Source organism: Lissotriton vulgaris, chromosome 8 (assembly GCF_964263255.1).
Source record: "Lissotriton vulgaris chromosome 8, aLisVul1.2, whole genome shotgun sequence".
Classification (NCBI taxonomy): Eukaryota; Metazoa; Chordata; class Amphibia; order Caudata; family Salamandridae; genus Lissotriton; species Lissotriton vulgaris.
In genome coordinates, this window is record NC_141696.1 from 421,381,148 (window position 1) to 421,396,677 (window position 15,530).

Consider the following 15,530-nt stretch of genomic DNA (forward strand, 5'->3'; position numbering starts at 1 on the left):
CGTTGGCACCCGCATCGACCTTTGCAGAGTCAGAGTCATCTCAATGTCAACGACCTCCAAAGGGGACTTGCCCTGAGCACCCACCGACGGCGATCCCACTGTAATATGTGGGGAGGAAAGACTTCAACAGGGCGTCTAGCCCAGCACCGCCTTCATCGTCACTGCAGGAAGCCGCGCAGGGCTATGCGGAGACTGGAGAGGTGGGCTGGACGGCCAACTGGGAGGACCCTCTGGGCTGTGTCCCGTCGGCTTCGAATCAACTCCAGAGCCTGTGCAAAGGACGAATCCGTCGGCGATGACCCAACATGAGTGCTTTCCACCTCTGTAGGACCCGAAGGCGCACCTGGTGCAGGACCGGACAACCGTGCTGCCAGCAATTTCAAATGACGCTCCCTCAAGGACTTAGGTTTCATTTGTTGACAGGCGTTTCCACTGTTTAGAATCGTGGTGCACTCCTAGGCAGCACATATAGATGGCGTGCCAGACATCTATTGCGCACAGGTCTCTCGGGCCTTAAAGCCCGAAGGCATTGCACACTGTTCCATGATGCCAAAGGCGTCGAGAAGGCCAAAAAAACAGGCCAAGGAACCTCTGGTTTTCCAGGAACAGCGTTTGAACGCGGAAAAGAAGAAAACGGAAGTCAGTGAGCCGGGAGGGGCATATACGGCTCAGCTGACATCACGTCCGTGGACGTCGTCAGGGCGGAGCCCGGCGCCGTCTCCGGCACGCAGATGTGCTGCTGCAGAAAGTTTTCCAGATCCAGTCTGATGCCTGGGGATATTCTAAGTTAAGGAATCTGCGGCTAGATGTCTTTATCAGATTATTCATTTTAAATACCTGCATCAGATATATTACACTCCCATACGATTGTTAAAATTTGGATGGCGTGAGGATGCACAGTGTCCCAAATGCAGACAGGATGGAGCGGGTTTTGTGCATTTAGCATGGATGTGCCCTGCTATATTTAAATTCTGGAGTGGTTTGGTGAATGCATTATCAGATATGACATCTGAAAAAATTGCATGTGAACCTGAAGTGTGCGTGTTAGGGCTGTTGAATAAAATCAAACCACGTAACAAACGTATTGTTGCAGTAGCTACACCAATGGCTAAATGTGCAGTTGCAATTTACAGGAATTCTAAAGCTATACTGACACTGAGCATATTGGTATGTGATCTTGTTTTTTTAAGGAACAATTGAATGTATATGCAGAGGAGTTACCAGAGTACTCCAGGCCTATCGATTTCTGGGCTCCACTCACTATCTGCTGGCACTCCCAGATATGAAATAGATACATGTTGTTATGGTTATCACCTAAACCTGAGTTGCCATATGGACTTTTATGATATTGTTTTAAACTGCTGGTTCCATGATGTACTAATGTATTTTTTGTATATGTTCCATTAATATACAGCTGGGATAGGGTGGAGGGGGATGTTTTATCTATAAAAATGGAGTAAAGCTGTATTGGTTCTCCGATCCTACACTGATGTAATTCCACATTGGCATTGCATATGCTTGTAAGATCTGCTATACTATATATTTGTGATTTAATAGATAAACAAAAACAAATGTTTCATTTAATTATAAGTCCCTTGTAAAGTGGTATACCTTATAACCAGGGCCTCTAATGCAAATGCTACTAGTGGGCTTGCAGCACTGGTTGTGCCACCCACACAAGTAGCCTTTCAATCGTGTCCCAGGCCTGACATTGAAGGGCCTGTGTGTGCAGTTTCCTGCCACTTCGACTTGGAATTTAAAACCGCTTGCCAAGCCTTAAAGAACAAGTTGCTTACCTTCGGTAATGATATATCTGTAAGAAAAAAGGTTAGATTGCTTACCTTAGAATTACCCCAGGCGTCAGACTGGATCCGGAAAGCTTTTCGTCTGCAGTACCCATGCACATTGAAAGGTGGCCCCAGTCGGCTCTGCGTTCGTCGTTGTCGTTGTGGTCGCCGGGATGACGTTGCAGTAGTTACTTAGATGCTACCCTCTACGCTCATGTCAGTTCGTAGACGACTGTCCAAGCCAGAAGGGCTGAGCCATGCAAGACACTGACAACTGGTGCACAAAACTAGGGCCCTAAAAGGAATACATTAACCCTCAAAGTCAGTTCGCAGAACTAAGAGGATGGAAGGGGCGGTAAGGAATCTATAACTAACCTAGGTTTCTTACCAATCTACCATTACCAAAGGTAAGTAACTTGTTCATCTGAAAGAAACAGTTAGTTATGAAATTCTTACCTTAGAATGGATACCCCAGCGATTACAACCCCGGAGGTGGGTCTGCAAACTAAGTTCACACCAGAAAGTCCTGGAGAACAGACCAGCCCAAAAAGCTGTCTCTCCGGACTTGGCTGTCCAGGCAGTAGTGCTTTGTGAACGTGTGCAGTAATGCCCACATAGCAGCCTGACAGATGTTATTGAAGGGAACTCCTCGTCCCAAAGCAGTGGTAGCTGCTGTCGACCCGGTGGAATGGGCACGCAGCCCCACTGGCGGCTCATTCTTTGCCATAGAATAGCACACTTTAAAGCACAAAGCAACCCACCTAGAGATGGTCCATTTGAGCAGGGCCCGACCTTTGTAATCACCCACGTAGCCAACAAAGAGCTGGTCATCCATTCGAAATTGCTTTGTGCGATCCAATTAAAATGAAAGCGCACATTTTGGATCCAGACGCTGGAGCCTCTCTTCCTCTTTGGAAGAATGCGGAGCCGGAAAGAATATGGGAAAAGTGATGGTCTGTCCAATATGGAAAGGAGTAACACTTTGGGAAGAAAGGATGGACGAGTTCTAAGGACAACCATGTCCGGATGGACAGTCTGAAAAGGAGGCTAAGGAGAAAGAGCTTGGAGCTCACTCAGCCTGCGGGCAGAGGGGATAGCCACCAGGAAGGCAGTTTTTAAAGTCATAAGCCTGAAAGGACAGTTATGTAGTCGATCAAAGGGAGCGCACAAAGGTAAGCAAGAACTAAGTTCAAGTCCCACTGAGGCATTACGAAGGGAACAGGAGGAAAAAGATGAGTAATTCAATTAAGGAAGCGATTTACAACAGGGGACTTGAAAAGAGAAGGCTGACCAAAAAGCCTAAAATGGTTGAAATTGCCGAGAGGTAGCCCTTAATAGAGCCCAGAGTAGAGCCCTGCTGGGCCAAAGAAAGGAAGAACAAGAGAATCTCAGAAAGAGGGGCAGAAAGAGGATCCACAGCCTTTTCTGCGCACCATGGCACAAATGTATTCCATCTACAGGTGTATACCGTCTTAGTGGAGGGACGCCTGGCTGCCAAAATTACATCACAGACTTTGGGAAGCAGGTCAACCGATGTAAACTGCCACTGCTTTATCTCCACGCAAGGAGGTGGAGGCTGGACAGGTTCGGGTGGAGGACCTGCCCCGGCTGCTGCGACAGAAGATTCTCCCGAAGAGGTAGTCGGATTGGAGGATCGATGGCTATGTTTAGCAGCTCGGATACCAGACTTTTCATGCCAAATTCGGCACCGCAAGAATGACTTGAGCCCAGTCATGCCTGATCTTCTTCAGCACTCTGGGCAGAAGTGGTATAGGCGGAAAGGTGTATAGAAAACCGCAACTCCACTTGTGACTAAAAGCATGGCCTAGCGAATGCCGCCTTGGAAATTCCAACGTGCAGAATTGCTGACATTGCACATTCCCTTCGGTCGCAAATAGATCTAACCAAGGCTCTCCCCACTGTTGAAAGAGTCCTTGCACCACCTCTGAGTAAAGATGCCATTCCTGATCCATCATGCACCGGCAGCTGAGTTGGTCCGCCCTGGCATTCAGGGAACCTGTCAGGTGTTGAACCACCAGGGATATCCCTGATGTTCCAGCCATGTCCAGAGGTGAAGGGCCTCTTGACCTAGGGTCTACAACCCCACCAGCCTTGTTTGTTGCAGTTCCACATGGCGGTGGTGTTGTGCGTGAACACCTGCACTACTCTTCCCAGGACAGAGGGAAGGAATGCTTCAGTGCAAAACTGATCGCCCAAAGCTCAAGAAGGTTGATTTGGAGCCCGGACTCCTCCAGAGATCAGAGTCCTCTGACGTCTGCCTCTCCCATGTGGCAGTCCCACCCCAGAATGGATGCATCGGCCACCATTGTGAACTCTGGTTAGAGAAGGGTGAGGGATCGGTTTCTTGACCCAATCCTGGTTCATTAACCATCACTGAATTGTCCTGCAGTGCCCTCCGAGATCTGTACGCAATCGGACAGATTCCCCTGATGTTGTGCCAACTAAAAATTCAGGTCGAACTGCAGGGCCCGCATATGCCATCTGGCATGATCCACCAGCAGGATGCAAGAGGCCATCAGGCCCAGGAGCCGGAGGGTCATTCTGACTGAAACCCGGAAAGGAGGCTGAAAGATCGGAATCATAGCCCGAATATCCCAGACTCACTGTTCGGGTGGATAGATCAGAAACTGCATCCTGGCCATAACCACTCCGATGAAGAGGAGCTTCTGAGAGGGAGTCAGGTGTGACTTCGGCACATTGATGGAGAACCTCTGCGAATGCAGGAGGTCGGCCTAAGTCTGGAGATGGGAGACGACAGCCTGGGGAAAGCCCGCCTTCAACAGCCAGTCCTCGAGATATGGGAAGACTGGAACCCCTGATCTTCGCAGATGAGCTGCGACCACTGCCATCACTTTCGTGAACACCCGAGGGGTGCTGATAAGGGCAAAGGAGAGAATGGTAAACTGGAAATGCTCGTGGCCTACAGTGAATCGCAGGTAACACCAGTGGGCCGGCAGGACAAGGATGTGAAGATAAGCGTCCATCCAGTCTCCAGGGTCAATAGCAGACAGGACCTGAGCGAGCGCCAACATCTTGAAATTCTCCTTCCGGAGGAAGCAGTTGATGTTCCTGAGATCCAAGATAGGATGCAGGCCTTTGTCCTTCTTGGGCACCAGAAAGTAGTGGGAATAGCAACCACAACCTACTTCTGGGACAGGACCATGCTCAATGGCTCCCTTGGCCAAGAGTGCCGAAACTTCCTTTTGGGCCAGATGATCTTTCGACATGCGATGGTACTGAGGTGGCATGGATGGAGGGGTAGTCTCGAAGGGGAGGGAGTAGCCCCTTCGGACTATCTACAAAACTCACCTGTCCAACATGATGGTGTGCCAGTGGTGGAGGTGTTGGCGAATCCTGCCTCCCACTGGCTTTTGGTGGCCCTGAAAGGTCGGGCTAGGAGGGTTTGGAGGCTGCTGCAGAGGGGGCTATGATGGACTGGCACATCAGCTGGCCCCCAGAACCATGGCGGTGGTTCCCACATCCGCGGCCGCACAAGGGCTGAACAGCTTGAGCTGGGCTGAACAGCTTGTGCTGGCCTGTGGCTCTGGGCAGGACGTGTGGGGCACCCCTTCCGTAGCCACAAAAGGGGTAAAAAGCAGACTGCACAGGGCGGGTGATAGAGAGGCCCAAGGACCAGGCCGTAGCAGAGAGTCCTTAAAGTGCTCCAGCACATTATCTGACTTGTCACCGAAGAGGCGACGGCCATTAAAGGGCATGTCCATAAGGGTGGATTGGCTCATCGCTTCTTCAAAACCCCCCAGCCCACTCCTCAAACCCAGACCAAGCAGCCACCAACCTCACCCAATGGTTATCCAACAGCGCCGACATCCTAGCACCACTGAAAAAACGACAAATCAAACTAGGCAGCAAGAGGACCTCCTGGTTCAATGATGAGCCTAAGAAATCCAAGAAACTCTGTCGATCCCTTCAGAAGGCCTGGAAAAAAGACCCAACCACCAGCACCAAGGACGCCTTCAAAAACGCCACCCGATTACACCACTAACTGATCCGGAATGCCAAGAAAGCCGCTTTTAAGGACCGACTAGATAACAACGCCCACAACAGCAAGGAATTATTCAACATCGTCAAGGAATTTACCAACCCCTCTGCCAACTCCAACGACATCACCCCCTCTCAAGCCCTCTGTGACTCCCTAGCCTCATTCTTCCACAACAAAATTGCAGACATCCACAACAGCTTCAACAACCGACCCGAAGACCAACCCACCCAACCCCCTGCTGGACCCCCATCCCCCCTGAACATCCTCAATGACTGGAAGCCAATCTCCACTGAGGACACCATCCTTCTGATGAACTCTATCCACTCAGGATCCCCCACAGACCCATGCCCTCACCACATCTTTAACAAAGCAGACTCCACTATAGCACCGCACCTCCGAGACGTCGTCAACTGCTCCCTCAACTCCGCTACCTTCCCGGAAAGCTGGAAACACGCCGAACTCAGCTCCCTCCTGAAGAAACCCACAGCTGACCCCACCGAACTCAAAAACTACCGCCCTATCTCACTCCTTCCATTCCCGGCCAAAGTCATCGAGAAAGCGGTCAACAACCAGCTCGCTGCATTCCTCGAAACCAACAAATCCCTCGACTCCTCACAATCCGGCTTCCGAGCCAAGCACAGCACTGAAACCGCCCTCATCGCAGCAACAGACGACATTCGAACTCTACTGGACAATGGTGACACAGTCGCCCTCATCCTCCTCGACCTCTCCGCAGCCTTCGACACGGTCTGTCATAGCACCCTTTTACAACGCCTCAGAAACATCGGAATCCAAGGAAAAGCACTGGAATGGATCACCTTGTTCCTCACCGGAAGAACCCAGAGAGTCCGCCTCCCACCATTCAAGTCAGAGGCCACTGAAGTCATCTGCGGCGTACCACAAGGATCGTCACTCAGCCCCACCCTCTTCAACGTATACATGAGCCCCCTTTCGGCCATCGCTCGCCAACACAACCTCAACATCATCTCCTACGCTGACGACACTCAACTGATCCTATCACTCACCAGAGACCCTAACACTGCCAAAACCAACCTGCATGAAGGAATTAAAGAAGTAGCCGAATGGATGAAGCACAGCCGTCTGAAACTGAACTCAGACAAAACTGAAGTCCTCATCCTAGGCACCTCCCCCTCCACCTGGGACGACTCCTGGTGGCCAGAGGCCCTCGGAAAAGCACCCATCCCGACGGACCACGCACAGAACCTGGGCGTCATCCTGGATTCCTCACTCTCGATGAACAGACAAGTCAACGCCGTTTCTTCATCTTGCTTCAACATTCTTCGCATGCTCAAAAAAACATTTCGCTGGATCCCCACCGAAAGTAGAAAAACAGTCACCCACGCTCTGGTCACGAGCCGACTGGACTACGGAAACACCCTCTACGCCGGTACCACCGCAAAACTCCAGAATAAACTCCAACGCATCCAGAACGCCTCAGCCAGGCTCATATTAGACATCCCGCGTAAAGAACACATCTCTGGTCACCTGAAAAACCTCCACTGGCTCCCCGTCAATAGGAGGATTACTTTCCGGCTCCTAACCCACGCACACAAATCACTCTACGAAATCGGACACGAATGCCTCAACACACGACTGTCCTTCTACACCCCCTCCCGCCAGCTACGATCCTCCAACCAAGCCCTTGCCACTGTACCTCGCATCAACAAAACCACCATGGGAGGTAGATCCTTCTCCTACCTGGCAGCTAAGACCTGGAACTCACTTCCCACTCACCTTCGCCTTACTCAGAACCACCTAGCATTCAGAATGCAACTTAAAACGTGGATATTTGACAAGTAATTCCCCACCCTTCTTCAAGCGCCTTGAGACCCTCTGGGTATGTAGCGCGCTATATAAATGATCTGACTTGACTTGACATCCCCAGAAAAACCAGTCAACATCAACTAGCGTAGCGGCGATGGGCTATCAACCTGGAAATCGTCCTGTCCAGTGAGTCGGCGATATCAAGCCCACAGCGGATGGTAAACTTCACTGTGTCTCTCCCTTCGGCAACTGCACAAGAGAGTACAGCCCGGGCCTCCTCTGGGCACTGAGGCAGCACTTCTGCAACCGTGTCCCACACAGAGTAGGTGTAACGGCTCAACAGACATGCAGTGTTTACCAACCGCAGTCCCAAGCTAGAGGAAGAAAACATCTTCTTCCCAAGATGATCCAGGTTTTTGGATTCCCGATCAGGTGGAGCATTAGGGAATGCACCCATGGAGGTAGAGGCTTGGACCACCAAGCTCTCAGGGGTGTGGTGTTGGGAGAGGAAAGATGGGTCGCCCACAGCAGACGATGGTGTCGGGCAATCATCCTACCAACAGGAGCCCCTGTGTTGGGCCTGGACCAGGTGCCCAAAAGGATGTAATTGAGGGCTTCATTAAACAAAAGCAGGGGCTCTGAAGAGCTCGCTGCTGGTTGAAGCACCTCTGTCAGGAGGTTGGTCCTGACTGCCATTGTAGGGAGCTCGAGGTGAAGAGCCTCAGCCACCCTACGCAACACCATAGCGTAAGACGATCCCTCCTCGATAGCCACAGTAGGAGGAGACAACATGCCGAGGTCTTCGGAGGTATCCAGACTACTGGCTTCCCCCAAGTTCCTCCCGCCAGTCCGGTTCATAGCCTAACTGGTCAGTCAAAGGGTCTCCAGACCCCTCCCAGTCCTCCTCACCCTCTTCTGGCTTCCAATCAGGTCTAAAAGATCCATGGTACAACAAGGGCACAAACGTACCCGCCGGTGCTGGATCCGGCATCGGTCGACATCTGTCCAGCTCAGTGTCTACATTGAGGTGGAGGCTAGGGTCGACGTCGGCTGGGTACACAGCTGACACCGGTTGTGGACGTGGTGCCGGTGGAATCGCGCTGGTGTCACAAGGTCGACCGGCACAGATCCAGGCCTTGATCCAAGGTGACCCTGTGGTACCAGGACCGAAGCTGCCGGCATCAAAGCCCCAGGGCCCCCAGCGGAATCTGCAGGGTCTTGAAGGCACGCCAGAAGAGTCGGGCTGCCCAAAGATGGCATGCATCACTTCGCAAAATTGACAAAGCTGGGCAGGGGTCGCTGAGGGTCCTGGGAAGGGGGGGGAACACCGGAGTCGACCCTTCAGGCTCCACACCCGGAGCCGTGGGAGGGGCACAACCCGCATTCCCGTTGCCTTGGCCGATGGACGGGAGAAGTCGAAGAGCGACAAAGCTTCTTAAACTTCTTCTTGCGCTTCAACTTACTTGACCCAGAGTGCGAAGACCTGGACGAAGAATGATGGTGGCTCCACGACTGGTCCCGTGACCTCCCACATGACTGGGACCTCGAAAAAGCATGGAGTCAACTGCCGGGCTTCAAGAAGCTTTCAGGACCACTCCTGCAAAGACTTGGGATTCATGGTTCGACAGTCGGAGCAAAACTTGGGGTCGTGATTGCACTCCAGGCAAAACAGGCACACGCGGTGCGGATCCACCGCCAACATCAGTCGGTAACAGGAACCGCAAGCCTTGAAGCTGGGCATCCTTCATGCACCAGGAGTCGAAGACTCAGCAAAACAGTATCGACAAAAGTCGAGAAAAAGTCAGTCAAAAAGTGACTGGAGGTTGCGGTCTCTCCGGATCTGCGCTGGCTTGCGCGGAAAAAGAAAAAAATGATGTCAGCGCACGAGGGCAGCATCTAAGTAGCTACTGTGACATCATCCCGGTGACCACGACGCCAACGCCAAATGCAGAGCCGACCAATGCCACCTCTCGACACGCGGGGTACTGCTGACAAAAAACTTTCCGGATCCGGTCTGACGCCTGGGGGCAATTCTAAGGTAAGGAATCTATAGCTAACTGTTTCTTTCAGATCTCCCCTTTTAATACACATTGGTCACCCCTAAGGAAACCCTTTGGGCTGAGTGCTCTGTAACTAAAAGTTAGGACATGTTGTACTTTTAGGTATTACATGTCTGGGCCGTGACAAGCCACTCAATTCATTTTTCACTAATGTGAGGCCTACTTCTCTCAAACTAGCTTTGGGAATACCTTAAAACACTTCAATTCCTGGTTAGAAAGGAGCAACTAAATCATGTTTCGTATCTTTGGAATGGTATTAGTAAGTCCTCTTCAGTGGTAAAGTTTGATTCTACTGATTGTATTTTTGCTGTTTGGTCTTGTTTTACTCAGATAAATATTCTCTACACCGGAGTGAAGTTTTTTTGTGGTGTTTTCATTATGTTACTGTGAGTGTGTGTTGCACAAATACTTTACATATTGCCTTTTAAGTTAAGCCTGCTTGCTCTGTGTCAAGCTGCAAGAGGTTGCGCACATTTTAGTTTAAAGTGCATATCTAGCCTATCCCAACTAGGATTGTGGTCCCTACTTGGACAGTCTGCAAATCTCTGCCAACTAGAGACCCAATGTCTAACAATATGTGACAAATCATATTAGATACCTTGCATCTGCTTAAAGATCCCAATGTTGCTAGACAATTTACATAGGTTGGTATCATGTACGATTTCTACATCTCTCAAACTGCATACTGCTCCCCTTAAGGGCCATCCTTAATGTCGCAGTAAGCCTCATCAAGGGACTTCAGTAATTTAATTACATCACTAACACCTTGACGGAACCCTACTGGAGCCTCTTGCCAGTCAGCACCATCTTCAAAACCAGCTGCATTATCAAGAAAGCCGTCACAAATGGCACCTCTGCCTATCTGGCTGGCAAGCTCATCATCTCTGGTGGCTCTCTGTACACTTACAGACAGGACAACATCAGAATGGGAGGTTCAAAAAAGAGAATTGAAGGCTACAGGCCTTCGTGTTATATGCACTCAGGATATGGAACAAATTCCCATATCCCCGAGGGCTTCGCCCCCAACCCTGTTCCAATTTAGGAAATGGCTTTAAATAACATTACATTGCAATCCAGTAAGAGTTTGTTCTTGCTCTCTGAAACAGACCCAATCACACCTTGGCTGTATGTTTTCCTATGACCATGTACAAGCCTACACTGCCTTTCAGTTAGTTTTGCACTGTACAAATACCAGATACATGCATACCATATCAATACATTCAGGTTCAGGTTCCTCAAAGTCCTCGTCTTGAGGATCCAGCACACAATGGATTCCGTTTTCTATTGAGTAGGATCATCAGTAGTGTGCCATTAATATTTCATTTAGTTGTTTGGTTTGTTTGCTGATTATGGTCGGAGTTCTGTACTAACTTGGGTAGTCTCTGAAAATTTCAAATGTGCATTGCCTGTCTTAAGTTATGTGTATGCAGTAAGTGCTGGAGGTGTGTGTTTTATTTGAACTAATCTTCTATTGACAGTTGTGATTGCTTAATATTATATTTGTTAGTGTTGTAAACTCAGTGATATCTGAATATATAGAATATCTGAGCAGTGTTACAAGTGTGCCACGTTCTGTCTATGTCTTCTGTTAGATGTCTTATCAGTTAATGCACTCTTCTGTACCCAGTTGCTTCAAAGTAGCATCTGCTCAGCTAAGTAGACAAGTGCAGTTGAGTGTTCCTCTTTCCCTGTGGTGTAGTGATCTTGTGATACCCAAATGCATGGTATATTAAGGGTGTTCTGAAGGATTTACACCAAACTGTAATGTTTCATGTTGAGTCGGTTTGTAGGAGGGAAGTGCTGCTGTGGGCCTAGTGATGCACACCTATATAGAGAAGCTGCACTGTATTGGATGTGCGTTTGGTGTTTTTTCAGTTTTCGGTTGAATGCTGAATAAAGGTATGCAGATGTTCTGTTCACATACTTCTAGATTCTCCTTCTATAGCTTTCCTTTTCAAAATGTACATTTGTTGTGTGACATCCACATTTTTGGCCTTATGGTAGCATTCGTCGTTCTCCATTTTGATTGTTGTATTGAAGTGTCTTCATCACACCATGAATTAGAAAAAGCTCACGGAGAAGACACTTTATATTAAATTTAAACAACCAGGGACATGTCCAACTTTCGTTGTTGCCTTGGTGCAGCAGTGATCCCGCCAATCTATAAGACAACTTACTCATTCAAGTTGCTACCAATACGTTTAAAAGGTACATGAGATCTGTTCAAAATTCGAAACGCGGTCCCCCTTAGAAGTTTTCACTCCATTTAACCCATGAGGAAGGGCTGTTCACCAATTCAAAACATGTGTGGGTGGGGAGATTGTTGGATGATTTCAAACACTTGCTGCTACTATGGAATGAGCGCCTATACAAATGGATTTAAGGAATCTAAAAAATAATATGAATAAAGCATGTTAACTTTGGTTAATGGAGCATTATCTGTGCTGTGGGATTGCAACACAAGTTATATAGTTGGAGTGGCTTCCTGTACCCATTGAACTAGTGAGAAGCACAAGAACAGGGGTTTTGTTGTTTGCTGTACATCTTATAGAGGGTATGTTTCCATTCCACTCTGTTTTATCACAATGATGAGTCTTTCCTTAACCTCCAATAACCATTCCCCTTGGGCAACTTGGAGTTTCTATTCTTGTTTCTATCGCTCAGGCAGGGGCAACATCTACTGGGTTCTTCCCATTTCCTAACACAGCATCAGCCCATTACAAAATCAAACGCCATTGTTGTTTTAGTACTACCCCCTTTTGTAAAATGCATATTATGAATTAAACACGCTAATAGCTGCACTAAGCAAAATCATTTTGCCGGTTCTCACATGGACTGTATGATTCGCTTATAAAGATTGAAATCCATGCCAACATCACTGGGCCAAAATTTAATTTTAAGGGTACAGTTTGGATATAATTAAATTTTTTAGATAGCAAGCACAGTCTCAATACCACTATTATTTGTTGAACCAAAGTTAAGCGTTGTCAGGGGCTGATAGGTGAGGTCGGAAATGTTAGAAGGAAATATTCCATTCTAAGATCTTGTAGGAGCATTACATTTATAGTACTTGAATGTCTAAACATTCCTGAGTCTTTGCTGTTATTGGGGTGAATGAGATTCTAAATGACGTTGTGGTGCTGCACGAGCTATATATGTTCATTAATTTCTAGTTTCCCCTACAGATCTCTGCATCAAGCAGATAATTTGATATGGCAGCAAAATTAGTTGTTGCAGGAGGGCTACACATGTACTATTATGTTGGCATTGAAATTAAGCCACTGGCTTACATCTCCCATTTAAACCTCAGTCTCTTCTTCCTCAGCCCAGTCCTATTGTTGCTTCTGTACTTATCACAGTCTGGTGTCCTAGGGCATACATGAAATGAGCGCTTCAATGCAATTCAAGTCTGCCTGCACTGAGTCCATTATACTTTCCTCAAGAATTACGATTGTGTTTTGCTAGTTTTATACACCACAATTTTCACAGATATGTCTAAACGTAATAGGGCAAGCTTAATATCAGGCTGCTCAATAGAAGTTACTGTGGTCCTAGGACTGTAGAGGACAGGACCCAAATGTAAATAGAGATTAGGAGAAAACTAGATAAGCAAGAGTACAAGGTAACAATGTTTGATTAAACACATCCATACTCAGGATGGCTCCTGGCCGTCATGAGTCATGTGCTCATGATGGCCGGGAGCCGTCCGAACGTTGCCGCTCCGCCCACGCACGATTAATTGCCTGCCTGTGGGGGAGAATTAATCAGTGGGATGAGTTTGAACGGCTTCCAGCCATCAGGAGCACACGCCCACCGTGATTTATGATGGGCGGGAGCCGTCCTGGGTACCTGAGTGCCTCGCCCAGCCCCGACCCCCTCGCACCACAGCGGAATTTGCCGCATGGCGAAGGGGTTAAAGTAACTTGTGTACTGCTATACGTCTTGATGTATGGTAGCTTAGGGAAAGCACTTGGAACTGATACCAGCAGATGCTTTAACAAAAGGTATTAAGAATTGTTTGGATCTTCTATTAAATAGACTGTTGTACACAGTGTAGGGACACCCCTGTTGTACACAGTGTACACACTGCAAGGGTGACAACAACTCTGAGCCAGATAAGCCCTCAAAGGACATGGGTGCAACTGGAGTGCTTCATTTACCTGAATGGAACAGAGACCAAGCTCGAGGTTACACCATAAACAGATACCAGACGGCAACAGAGAGTTGCCCAACTTTTCAATGGAAAAGGAAACCAGAGCAGAAAAAATAACGAGAACACAGAATAGACAAAGATCAAGCGCAGAAAACCAAACAAAATAAAACAGCCAAAAGTGGCTGAAGACAGAAACTATACTGTCTTAGGAAACCGAGATGGCAAGGATAAGGGGTGAAAACCAAGATGGGAAAATTATGAGCATAGCTTCTGAAAGAACAGGAATTATGAGACTAAAGGCAGGCCGTACCCACCAGACGCTGTGACACAATGTTCAGTTGATACAGGGAACGTGAACTAGGACTTGATTCAGAACAAAGAACTCAAATATGTATCCAAAGGCAGTGGAGAAAGTAATGCCCTGGTGGTACATTGAATTAAATCAGGAATTCAGAACAAGGTTAACCAAAGGAACTGCTGCCAACTCTGCGAACATATGGCCAAATCTCCAAAAGGGAAAACACAGACATTCAGGATAAAAAGGCAGGACCAATGTGAGACTGTGAGGCAAGAGATAAACAGAACAAGCACAAGGCAGCCATAGGAAAGAAAGTTGGAACTGTAAAAACAGTAGAAGGAATTAGGATGCTTCTTAGGTTTTCAAAGAGTCACCAATGCAGGCAACTGTAGTAGAAAGTAGAAGCGTCTAGTAACAGCAGTTGATAGCACAAAGTCTGAATTAAGACGCCAGACTCCAATCCCTTCTTCCAGCCCACAACCACACTGAGTGGGATGGATTGGAACACAGAACAACTGAGTTAGCTTCAGCATGTTGCAGATCAGAGCATGTTAAGTCTGCCTTCTAGTTTACTGCATGTTGGAGTGCATGGAAATTCCGGGGAGTAAAAAGTGGACAGAAGTAAACTCCTGAATGTCACATGATATGGACCTTGTTTGGATACAGGGCAGAAATTCATGCAAGGGAGAATAGAGGCATGCTGTAGATGGCAACTCTGTGTCCAAAATATAATTCAATTCACTGAAGATCTCCTCCCCAGCTTTCAGAAAAGGTATGCAAGTACCAGAATGCATCATTAGTTGGAAAGAAAATCCTGGACTGAAATCTGGACTGGATCTGGTTTCCAACAGGATTTGTAAAGTCAATGAATGAACATTGTATTGTGACACAGGTTCCTAACTTGTGTTTAGGATTGTGACCGAGGTTCTCAACTAGTGTTTATGATTGAGACAGGGTAATGGAAAGCTTTCATGTAGTGCCACCCAAGGGCAGGATGGACCGCTCCAGACCAAACATGAGCTTTTGGGGTAAGCAAAGGTAATGGGAGTAGTAAAAAATGTAGTTATTGGTTGAGGGGGTGGGTAGAAGCCCTACTCATGCAACAACCACAAACTACAAAAGTCACTAAATTAACCTGTGCTTCACCCTCTGGTAGCTTTGTACAAAAACAGTCAGGCTTAACTTAGAGGCAATGTGTAAAGTATTTATGCAGCACTGAAGCAACGATAAAGTGAAAATGCAAGGGAAGCTCCTTTGTTGAAGAGGATTTGCTGCTGTGGAGAAGAACGTAGCAGAGGCTCTCTCAAAGTTAAGCCGACTGGCAATACACCTTGGGTGGATCAGCTGGCAGGGAGTTCCAGGTCTTCTGTTGGGTTTCAGGGCAGTTTTGCCCGCAAAAATGTAAAAGTCCAGGTTTTGAAGAAGT